The sequence below is a fragment of the Gadus macrocephalus genome, chromosome 4 (assembly GCF_031168955.1).
Source record: "Gadus macrocephalus chromosome 4, ASM3116895v1".
In the NCBI taxonomy this organism is placed as follows: Eukaryota; Metazoa; Chordata; class Actinopteri; order Gadiformes; family Gadidae; genus Gadus; species Gadus macrocephalus.
Window position 1 is genome coordinate 26,237,043 of NC_082385.1, and position 9,861 is coordinate 26,246,903.

Below are 9,861 nucleotides of genomic sequence, written 5' to 3' on the forward strand. Positions count from 1 at the left end.
CCCCACCTGTGTAAAGAGGGTTAGAGTCCCCACCAGTGTATCAAGAGGGTTCGAGTCCCCACCTGTGTAAAGAGGGTTCGAGTCCCCACCTGTGTAAAGAGGGTTCGAGTCCCCACCTGTGTAAAGAGGGTTCGAGTCCCCACCTGTGTAAAGAGGGTTCGAGTCCCCACCTGTGTAAAGAGGGTTAGAGTCCCCACCAATGTATTAAGGGGGTTGGAGTCCCCCAGAGTGGGGTTAGAGTCCCCACCTGTGTAAAGAGGGTTAGAGTCCCCACCTGTGTAAAGAGGGTTCGAGTCCCCACCTGTGTAAAGAGGGTTCGAGTCCCCACCTGTGTAAAGAGGGTTCGAGTCCCCACCTGTGTAAAGAGGGTTCGAGTCCCCACCTGTGTAAAGAGGGTTAGAGTCCCCACCAATGTATTAAGGGGGTTGGAGTCCCCCAGAGTGGGGTTAGAGTCCCCACCTGTGTAAAGAGGGTTAGAGTCCCCACCTGTGTAAAGAGGGTTAGAGTCCCCACCTGTGTAAAGAGGGTTAGAGTCCCCACCAGAGTGGGGTTAGAGTCCCCACCTGTGTAAAGAGGGTTTGAGTCCCCACCTGTGTAAAGAGGGTTAGAGTCCCCACCTGTGTATTAAGGGGGTTGGAGTCCCCCAGAGGGGGTTAGAGTCCCCTTCTTTGTCTGTATATTAAATAATTCTATGTGGTAAGCTATATATTCATTGCATATGCGGGGACTGACGGACAGACACCTGAACTGACGCAGACTAGGGATAGCAGAGACCTCTCACCCCCACCTTCACGACCAGAGAGCAAGTGCGTGTGTATGGAGTCGAGAACGAGAGTCAGCGTGGGTGGAAGAATAGGAGAGCATGGGTGAGAGAGAGACAGAGAGACAGTGTGTGTATGCACGAGTGAGAGAGAGGTTGAGACGGAGAGACTATGTGTGTGTGTGTGTGTGAGAGGCCCAGAGAAAAAAAAAAAAAAAAAAAGAGAACAAGCGTATCTGTGAGCCGGCTAAATATAGAAATAAATCATTCAATGATAACCCGGGTGTGTGTGTGCAGCGTTCCCTTGTTTTGTTATGCTCAACGCTATGTGTGCAGCGCTTGCTTGCTTTGTTGTGCTCAACGCTATTTTGCAGTGTCTGGTGATATGTTTCTGTGTGCGTCTGTGAGAGACAGAACAAAAGGTCTGTTGATATGTTTCTGTGTGCATCTGCGAGAGACTGAACGAAAGGTCTGTTGATGTGTGTCTGTGTGCGTCTGCGTGAAAGAGAGGATCTGTGAGTGAGTCAGTGAGTGTATGCGTGGTCCGCTCTATCTTCGCCCGTTAAAACGGGTAAAGGAAAGAATGGACAGATAATAATGAATAATGTCTCTCTGACGTAGTGCTTCGGTCTATGGCTTAACCTGCGGACCTAGATAAATTGACAAGGATAAATAACTTTTTTACTGCGTTGCTTCAATCTACTGTTTGACCCGTTAAAACCAGACCTAGATAAGTCGACAAAGATAAAGGATATATCTTTTACTGTGTTTCTTTAAAATTACTACTGGACCTGTCGCATAGATAAACTACGATACTAAACAACATCTCTTTGTCGCGTTGGTTGGCGATTTAGCCTGTTGAAACAGATTAATCAATAAAGATAGATAACGATTATTGGCTATGAGGAATATCTGGATGTATTGAATAACGTCTCTAGGCTCCGTTGTTGTTTTTGCTTCCTTCCCCCCCTGTTTTTTCCTCCTTTTCTCCTCCTCCAAGTTGCCCCCTAGCCTCTCATCCGCTCTCGTGTGTTAGACAGGTCACACAGAGTTATAGCACCACAGCCGCCATTTTTTGAGTTCTCTCACTAAGTCCCAAGCCACACCTCCCCCTCCGCCAAATCTGGACCACTCCGACTCTGCCCTTCCCCAACTACAGCGCCCCCTACTGGACCACTCCGACTCTGCCCTTCCCCAACTACAGCGCCCCCTACTGGACCACTCCGACTCTGCCCTTCCCCAACTACAGCGCCCCCTACTGGACCACTCCGACTCTGCCCTTCCCCAACTACAGCGCCCCCTACTGGACCACTCCGACTCTGCCCTTCCCCAACTACAGCGCCCCCTACTGGACCACTCCGACTCTGCCCTTCCCCAACTACAGCGCCCCCTACTGGACCACTCCGACTCTGCCCTTCCCCAACTACAGCGCCCCCTACTGGACCACTCCGACTCTGCCCTTCCCCAACTACAGCGCCCCCTACTGGACCACTCCGACTCTGCCCTTCCCCAACTACAGCGCCCCCTACTGGACCACTCCGACTCTGCCCTTCCCCAACTACAGCGCCCCCTGCTGGACCACTCCGACTCTGCCCTTCCCCAACTACAGCGCCCCCTACTGGACCACTCCGACTCTGCCCTTCCCCAACTACAGCGCCCCCTACTGGACCACTCCGACTCTGCCCTTCCCCAACTACAGCGCCCCCTGCTGGACCACTCCGACTCTGCCCTTCCCCAACTACAGCGCCCCCTACTGGACCACTCCGACTCTGCCCTTCCCCAACTACACCGCCCCCTACTGGACAGCATCAATACCAATCCAACCCCGACTCTAGGACACCCCCTGCTCGAAGAATTATCCCAGTTACTAATAAAGCTAAAAAGACAAACCTCCCCGCATCCGGCCTTCAGTGTAAAGGCGTCCACAACCCCGACCACCCCATACCAGGCTGCTGTAAGAAGAAGCGGCGAACGCGCCCACTATGTCGGACGAGCGACGAAGAGCCCCCGGAGAGGATTGGCAAGACGAACACCAGAGAAGCCAAGACAGAGAGCGATTCTCAGCCTCCCGGCCCACTGACAGCCACTCACCCCCACCCTCCCCGGAGAGGGCTCACCTACCCATGGCATCCAACCCAAAATTGTTCTGTCCCCTGGAATCGACAACACCAGTTCAGTCCCAGCCAAAAGCCCCCGCCTCATACACCCTACATTCCCCATTAATGACCCCCTCCCAGTTCAGCCCTGACCCAGATCACTTAAGGGACCCCCGTACCAATAAGAGCGAGCCCCGCCGCCCCCGGCCAGGTATACAAGAGGCTGTTATGGCACCTCTATTGATAGATGCGGAGGGAAGAGCGGCATACACACCATGGAGCCACCGGGACATGACCGCCCTGGTCGCCCGCTTGCCAACGCTCACGGCAGGAGCCTCGGCCTGGATCAGAAGATTTGAAACTGAGACGTCTGGCGATCTCCTGACCCTGGGAGACATACGAGCCATCATCGGCAGGGCACACGGTGCCAGACGAATCATTGAACTGGAGACACTGACCAAGACTGAGGCCCTACCTGACAACACCCCCTTCGACGCCTACCGAAACCTCTTCTGGAAGAGTCTCAGGGCGCTCTTCCCAGCCGACGCAGGCAGAATGGGAATCTCCGGCCTGACCATCAAACCTGAAGAATCTATCTTTCAGTACATAGAAAGGGCCGAAGGATTGTGGACGGATAATAATGACTGTTCCCCACACAGTAGCAAACTGGCGACACAGACATTCCAGCGGGCAATAATACAGGGACTGCCACCCACGGTCCAGAGGAGACTGAAGACAGTGGTGGCACTGCACTCCGAGCCATGGACGGAATGGGTGGATCACCTTGATCACCACCACCGACTCGAGAAAGACAAACGACTTGAAAAGGATGATGATTACGAGGAATTGAAGAAGCAACTCGTGAGGATGCAGATCAAGGAGCTAGCCGAAAAATCCCAGCTGCACAAAAAGACCAAGGACGACAAGGGACCCAGGTGGTGAACCTGGGAACGGGAGCCCCAATGGTGGACGGGCTTGTAAACCAGACCCCGATTCGTTTCATGGTCGACACCGGAGCCACAGTATCCACCATCGGGGACCTGAACCATGAAATCCCACCCCTCTCCACTCGAACCCTGACCCTCGCCTCCCGAGCCTTGTACACACAGGTCACCTCCCTCCCGAACCCCGCGGATCCCGACCCCGTCCTCGTCAATCCCGGGGATTGGGTCTGGGTCAGGGTCCACAAGAGACAATGCCTTCAGCCACGGTGGGAAGGCCCCTATAAGGTACTTCTGGCCACCCCCTTCTCTGTCTCCCTTTCAGGAAGGAGCGGCGCCCGCTGGCACCATCTGTCTACCACCCGCAAGGCCGACAACCCGCATGACCGCACCCTGGCTACCGTTCAACGCGACCTCGCACGGCTGCACCATGAGACCACCACTGACGCCACAGGAAGCACGGACCAGTAGACGTTGCATCATCGGCATGGTAGGAATAACCGGGGCTATGATGGGTTTCTTCATCCTGTGGGGAATGGACTTCCATACAGCCATCCCGGGGAGGTCCTCCACCATCACGCCCCCGTCTACGACGATACAACCCTCATCGGGACCCCCAACCCAGGGTCCACACCGCCGCAAGAGACAGACACCCCTGCAAGCCGCCAAGTCCCCCGGCGACCCCTGCCTCAACAAATACGGTGGGCTATCCCTAACCTATACTTATGGTTCCAGCGCCGCCTATACCTTCCTCCTATGCGACGTCGTTCCGTGCGTAGGCGGACCCGCAGCCTGGGAGAAGTACGATGCATACATCTGCGATGCTCCCAAGGGCTCCTTCACGGGAGTCCAGGGCAACGGGGTAATGACGTCCCCGGACAACAGCCAGAGCTGGTGTCGAGGATGGGGAAATGTACTATGGATGACGGGGAGGCACCAGGGGTACTATGTGACTAACCGCTCTCAGACTCTCCCCAGGCCGGTCGTAACGGCCGCACTACAGGCGAACGGCTTCCTCTCGGGAGGCAACGGCAGAATCACCCTTACCCTCAGGAACATTACCAGCAACCCGTACCAAGGCTGGGGCAAACCCACGCTAGGGTCGACCCGGGCGTGCGGGGTAAATACGGACTCTGCCTATCTCGTGTTCGGGGTATCCCAGTCCGGCCCGGACACGACGGCGTTGTTGAAAATAAATTTCAGAAAGGCCCCCACCACACCCACCGCACCAGCCTCCAGGGCCAACACGACAACTCCTAAACCCCCGGTCCGACCCATAATGACTCGCGACGGCCCGGTTACGATTTTTGATTTAGATTCCGTGGGGCGGCTCCCCACCCATGATTCCATCGCGCTCGCGACCGGCTACGCAGACGATAATGCATGGCTTAGCTGGATTGCTGCTACTGTCCGATTCCAGGGGCTGTCCGACTGCGTAGCCTGTGCGTCGGCTCGCCCCCATCTAATCTCGACCCCAGTACTGTTCGACTTTACCAGTGACCCCATCGGTTCTCACTGCATGTTAGCTCTGTTTGTTACCCCCAAACCGGCCGGCTGCGGCCTCCTTAGCTCTCTGTTTCCACCCGGCCTTAACGACTCAATTCCCCCGGTGTACTCCCCTGGGGAGTACACCCACTCTTGCATCACCAGGGTCGGTGCGGTAAATGTTGGGGCGGTACCACCGTCGTGGTGCCACTCCATCACGAACGTTACGCTTTGGCCCAACATGACCGAACCGGGCCTGGGACGCCAAGACCTATTCTGGTCCTGTGACAAATTCACCCTTAGACTTACACTCCCGGCACAATGGTCCGGAACCTGCATTATAGTGCGCCTACTTATGCCCGTCACGCTCTTTACCCGGGGTTCGACCGGGCCCGACCAAACTACCTCTCGACACCGCCGCGACACCGCTCTCACCGACCACTTTGACCTAACCAAGAACACCCCCACGTACATGGATAGCATAGGCATTCCCCGGGGCGTTCCAAATCAGTTTAAGTTAGCAGACCAGATAGCCGCGGGTTTCGAGAACATACCCCTTATCTCTGCCATAATTCCAATCACCCCCAACAAAAACGTAGATCGCATTAATTACATTCACTACAACGTCCAGCGCCTATCCAACCTGACTCGCGACGCGGTAGAAGGCTTGGCCTCACAACTGGCCGCCACCTCTCTAATGGCGTATCAAAACCGTCTAGCCCTGGACATGTTGTTGGCCGAGAAAGGGGGGGTCTGTTCGATGTTTGGGGCTCAATGCTGCACCTTCATTCCCAACAACACGGCCCCTGACGGGTCGGTGACAAGGGCCCTGGCCGGCCTTCGAGCTCTTTCCGTCCAGATGGCAGAGGACTCTGGGATCGACAACCCCATGGAGAAATGGATGACGGACATGTTCGGCAAGTGGAAAGGCCTTCTCATGGCCGTCCTGTCATCCCTGGCTTGCTTTGTCGGGATTGTGGTCTGCTGCGGGTGTTGCTGCATCCCCTGTGCCCGCACCCTCTGCTCACGCCTCATCACCACGGCCCTCGAGAAGGAGAAACAACAGCCCCCTCCCTACTCCGAAGCAGCCCCCCTCATGCCCCTTCTGGATTGCCTGGACGAGCTTCCCCTGGACGACCAGATGGTGCCTGACAAATTTGACTGTGAGTATGGCCTCCCTCGCCCTGCAACCCCTGACTTTGAGTACGAGTTCCCCTACACACTCCCAACCCCCACCATCGACTGTGTCCCCGCCGAGCCGGACGCCTACCCGTGAGTGCTAGTGGCCTCTCCAGGTGCACGGCCCCGGCGTCCTGTTTCCACCACCGTATGCTGAAACCCCACCACCACACCCCTCTTCCCATACCCCCGCCTGTGACGTGCTAGTAACCTCTCCAGGTGGGCTGCCCCATTCCCGTCCCCGCCAACGGCACCACCCCCCCTCCCACCTGATGCGCCCACGTCGCCCGGACCAGGGATCTGCGTTCCGGTACCAGGGGCTGCGGCCCGTTCCCTTAAGGCTTGAGGGCGCCCCTGGCTGTATTCGCTTCTGTACGCTTCACTGTTTTTAGCCGCTCCCATATCTATGCCCGCGTCTACGCAACCGACGCCGGGAACATAAATGTTGTTGTGTATATCGCTGTCCCACTAGATGGAGCTCGGGGATACACACGGGCGAGATTCCAGGGGCCTTGATTGCCCGGTTATCAGATGAGGTCCTGAGCGCAGTTGAATAAAAGGGTTTAACGCTCAGGTGGCGCCTTGCGACCACCTGCCCATGATGACGCTCAGGACTATTCCGTGGTTTCAGTTGTTCCCGTGCCCCGGGCCTGCCCCGAATACCCCGTGCGTGTGATTGCTTATTGTTACACGACCAGCTAACTCCTCCTCACATCCTTAGTGTGTGGTCATCTGGGGATGGGTTGAGGGGGATTGCCATTCGTTATCTACCTCATATCTTTCTATTATTATTAATACTATTTAGGGACACGTTTCATGGTTGCATTTCTTTCCTGTGATTGTTATTGTGTAGTATTTGTGTGATTGTTGCATTTTTGTTTATTGTTTACTGTTTGTTTTATTGTTGCATTTCGTTGTTATTATTAGGGTTTGGTGTTAGTTTTGTTGTTGGTTGTCGTTGCTGTTTTTGGGTATCGTTTGACATTTGTTTTTTGTTATTGTTAGGGTTTGGTGTTAGTTTTGTTGTTGGTTGTTGTTGTTGTTTTTGGGTATCGTTTGATATTTGTTTTTTGTATTATTGTATGCTTGTGGTATGTTTGTTTTTTGTGTATTACCTGCTGCCACTTTACTTGGTATTGTCTGTTCGTGATGTAAGGCCGGGGTGGATGCCACCCCCTAGGTGGGGTGTGTATGGCACACCCATGTTTGAAGCATGGGTGGCGTTTCTCCCACGTGGTTCCCCATACACCCGGTCCAGCGACTTATTTTAGTCCCATGCTCATGGTTGTTTGTTTTTATGATCATTTTGCCTTCTTTCTGTTGTTTTTAAAAAGTGTTATGATGGTAGTCCCGCGCTGAAGTCCTATCCCTCGTACCCCTGAGTAAAAGTCGTCTTGCGACGACTTGAGGGGGATATGTTGGGCAAAATAACCTGCTGAGCACATCACATGTACATTATAAATATAGCTAACTCCCACCCTAGCTTGAGGAGCACAACACATGGCTGTCACGTTACAATATAGTCCATTTTTAACACATAACACACACATGAGAACATGGTCAGGTGAAAGCCAGAACCAAGGCCCCATCTCTCCTCCCGGCAAATGGTAAACACTCAGACAATGCACCGTTTCATCCTCAGAACGGGAGGGCCACAAGCAGGAGACTCTGTGAGACTCTCCCCCGTCAGGAGGAACACAAGAAGATATACATGCATACACTAGAGCCTGGGAGGCAAGGTCAACCAAAGACACACAGAACCATACACATCTTAAACGCACACACCTCATCGAGAGGAAGATACAGCATAAGAGTGTATCACACAGGAACTCATTCCTTCTTCTGCAGCAGACCTTCCACGGAGGCGAAGCTCTGGACGAACCATCAGCGCTGATTAGGGACTTAGACATATTCGATTTCTCACGCTTTATGACTCTGTATAACCGTTGCCACTTTACTTAATAAATCCAAGGTCCTCGTGCCGATAGACTTTATTACCTCTCCGTCTCATTTTATCTGGTCCAGTAGCTAGACAGACCGTTTTTCCCAACACAGTGGATGTATCGCAATGGCGAGGCTCACACAGCCTTTAGCCGTGTTCTGTAAATATTCTAGAACACACGGGAGTCCTGGAGCTCTATATCAAAATATTATCATATAGCCTACATAGATATCTATATCATATAATATTATAACGGCCAAAAGATGTGTGAGCCGATATTATGAATCTCAAACGACCGCGTTGGGTTCTCCGACGTTCCTGGTTCTTCAACGTCCTCATCAATGTGAAGTAGACTGAACCACGACAAGGAGGAGAAAGGGATCGTTGCCGGGCAGCGCTTAGGCACCTCCGCCTCCGGCGGTGGTCCCTCAGCGGGTCTCAAGCTGGAGACATTCGCCGCAAACAATCCCTGTCTCCTCATGGGTTGAGCGCATGCGTAGAACTGGGTGCCGCGTTGCGTGTATGTATGCAAATCCAAATTCTCTACCTCAATCCGCACAGCTGAGAACACTTCGGCTGTGTAAGAACCAATTTAGAGGTGTTTATTAATAAGGTGGAGATCTTTTCTTACTTTGGACTTCCGAAGTCTGTAAAACACATATTAGAAGACACTTAAAAAAAAATCGAAAAATAGTCACCATGAGTGTGAAGACCGATTGCGAGTAGCAGTATAAAAGTCAGTCAGTGCGATTGCGATTGCGATTGTGATTAGATAGGTATAGCTCTTGGAGAAAATTACGCTTGTGCCACTGTGATAACCATTGTAGGGCTGATGCGATGATGGACATAGTAGTATTTTGGGCCATCGGCCCACCGGGGATGTCCCCGGTATTCCCGATGGCCAGTCCGCCCCTGTCCACGGTCCAACCCCGCCCATCCTCTGATGTTTAATAGTTCTGACTGAGTGTGCATAAAGATTATACAATACATACTCTACGTATAACGCGCTATTTTATGTTGAAATGCGACGTAATCCAGTGTTCACGAAAACGTACACTGTCAACCAGGGACGTGAACAAATCATTTTATTTATTTTTTTTGTCGAATTTTATCATACAACATGATTTTTCATGAAATTATTGACATCCACCCTTTTTGTTATATTTATCATATTAGCATTTGATTTTATCTAGGACATTGTCTATGTAGGCTGACGTAGGCTATGACGCACAACGCAGAACAATGCTATGTGTGCGCCGGAAAATTTCGAAAAGTCAAGCTTGTTACAAGTGCAACGTGACACAGAAAATAAGTATTTTCCGATTTTTTTGGCCCCAAGAAGGCCAAACTTCGATCAAAACACCAGTCGGACATCCGATTCCCTGCATTCCGTATGTGATCTGTCCATGGCTGCATATGGTACTATGCTGATTTTACATGAGCATGTTGGTGTTCAAC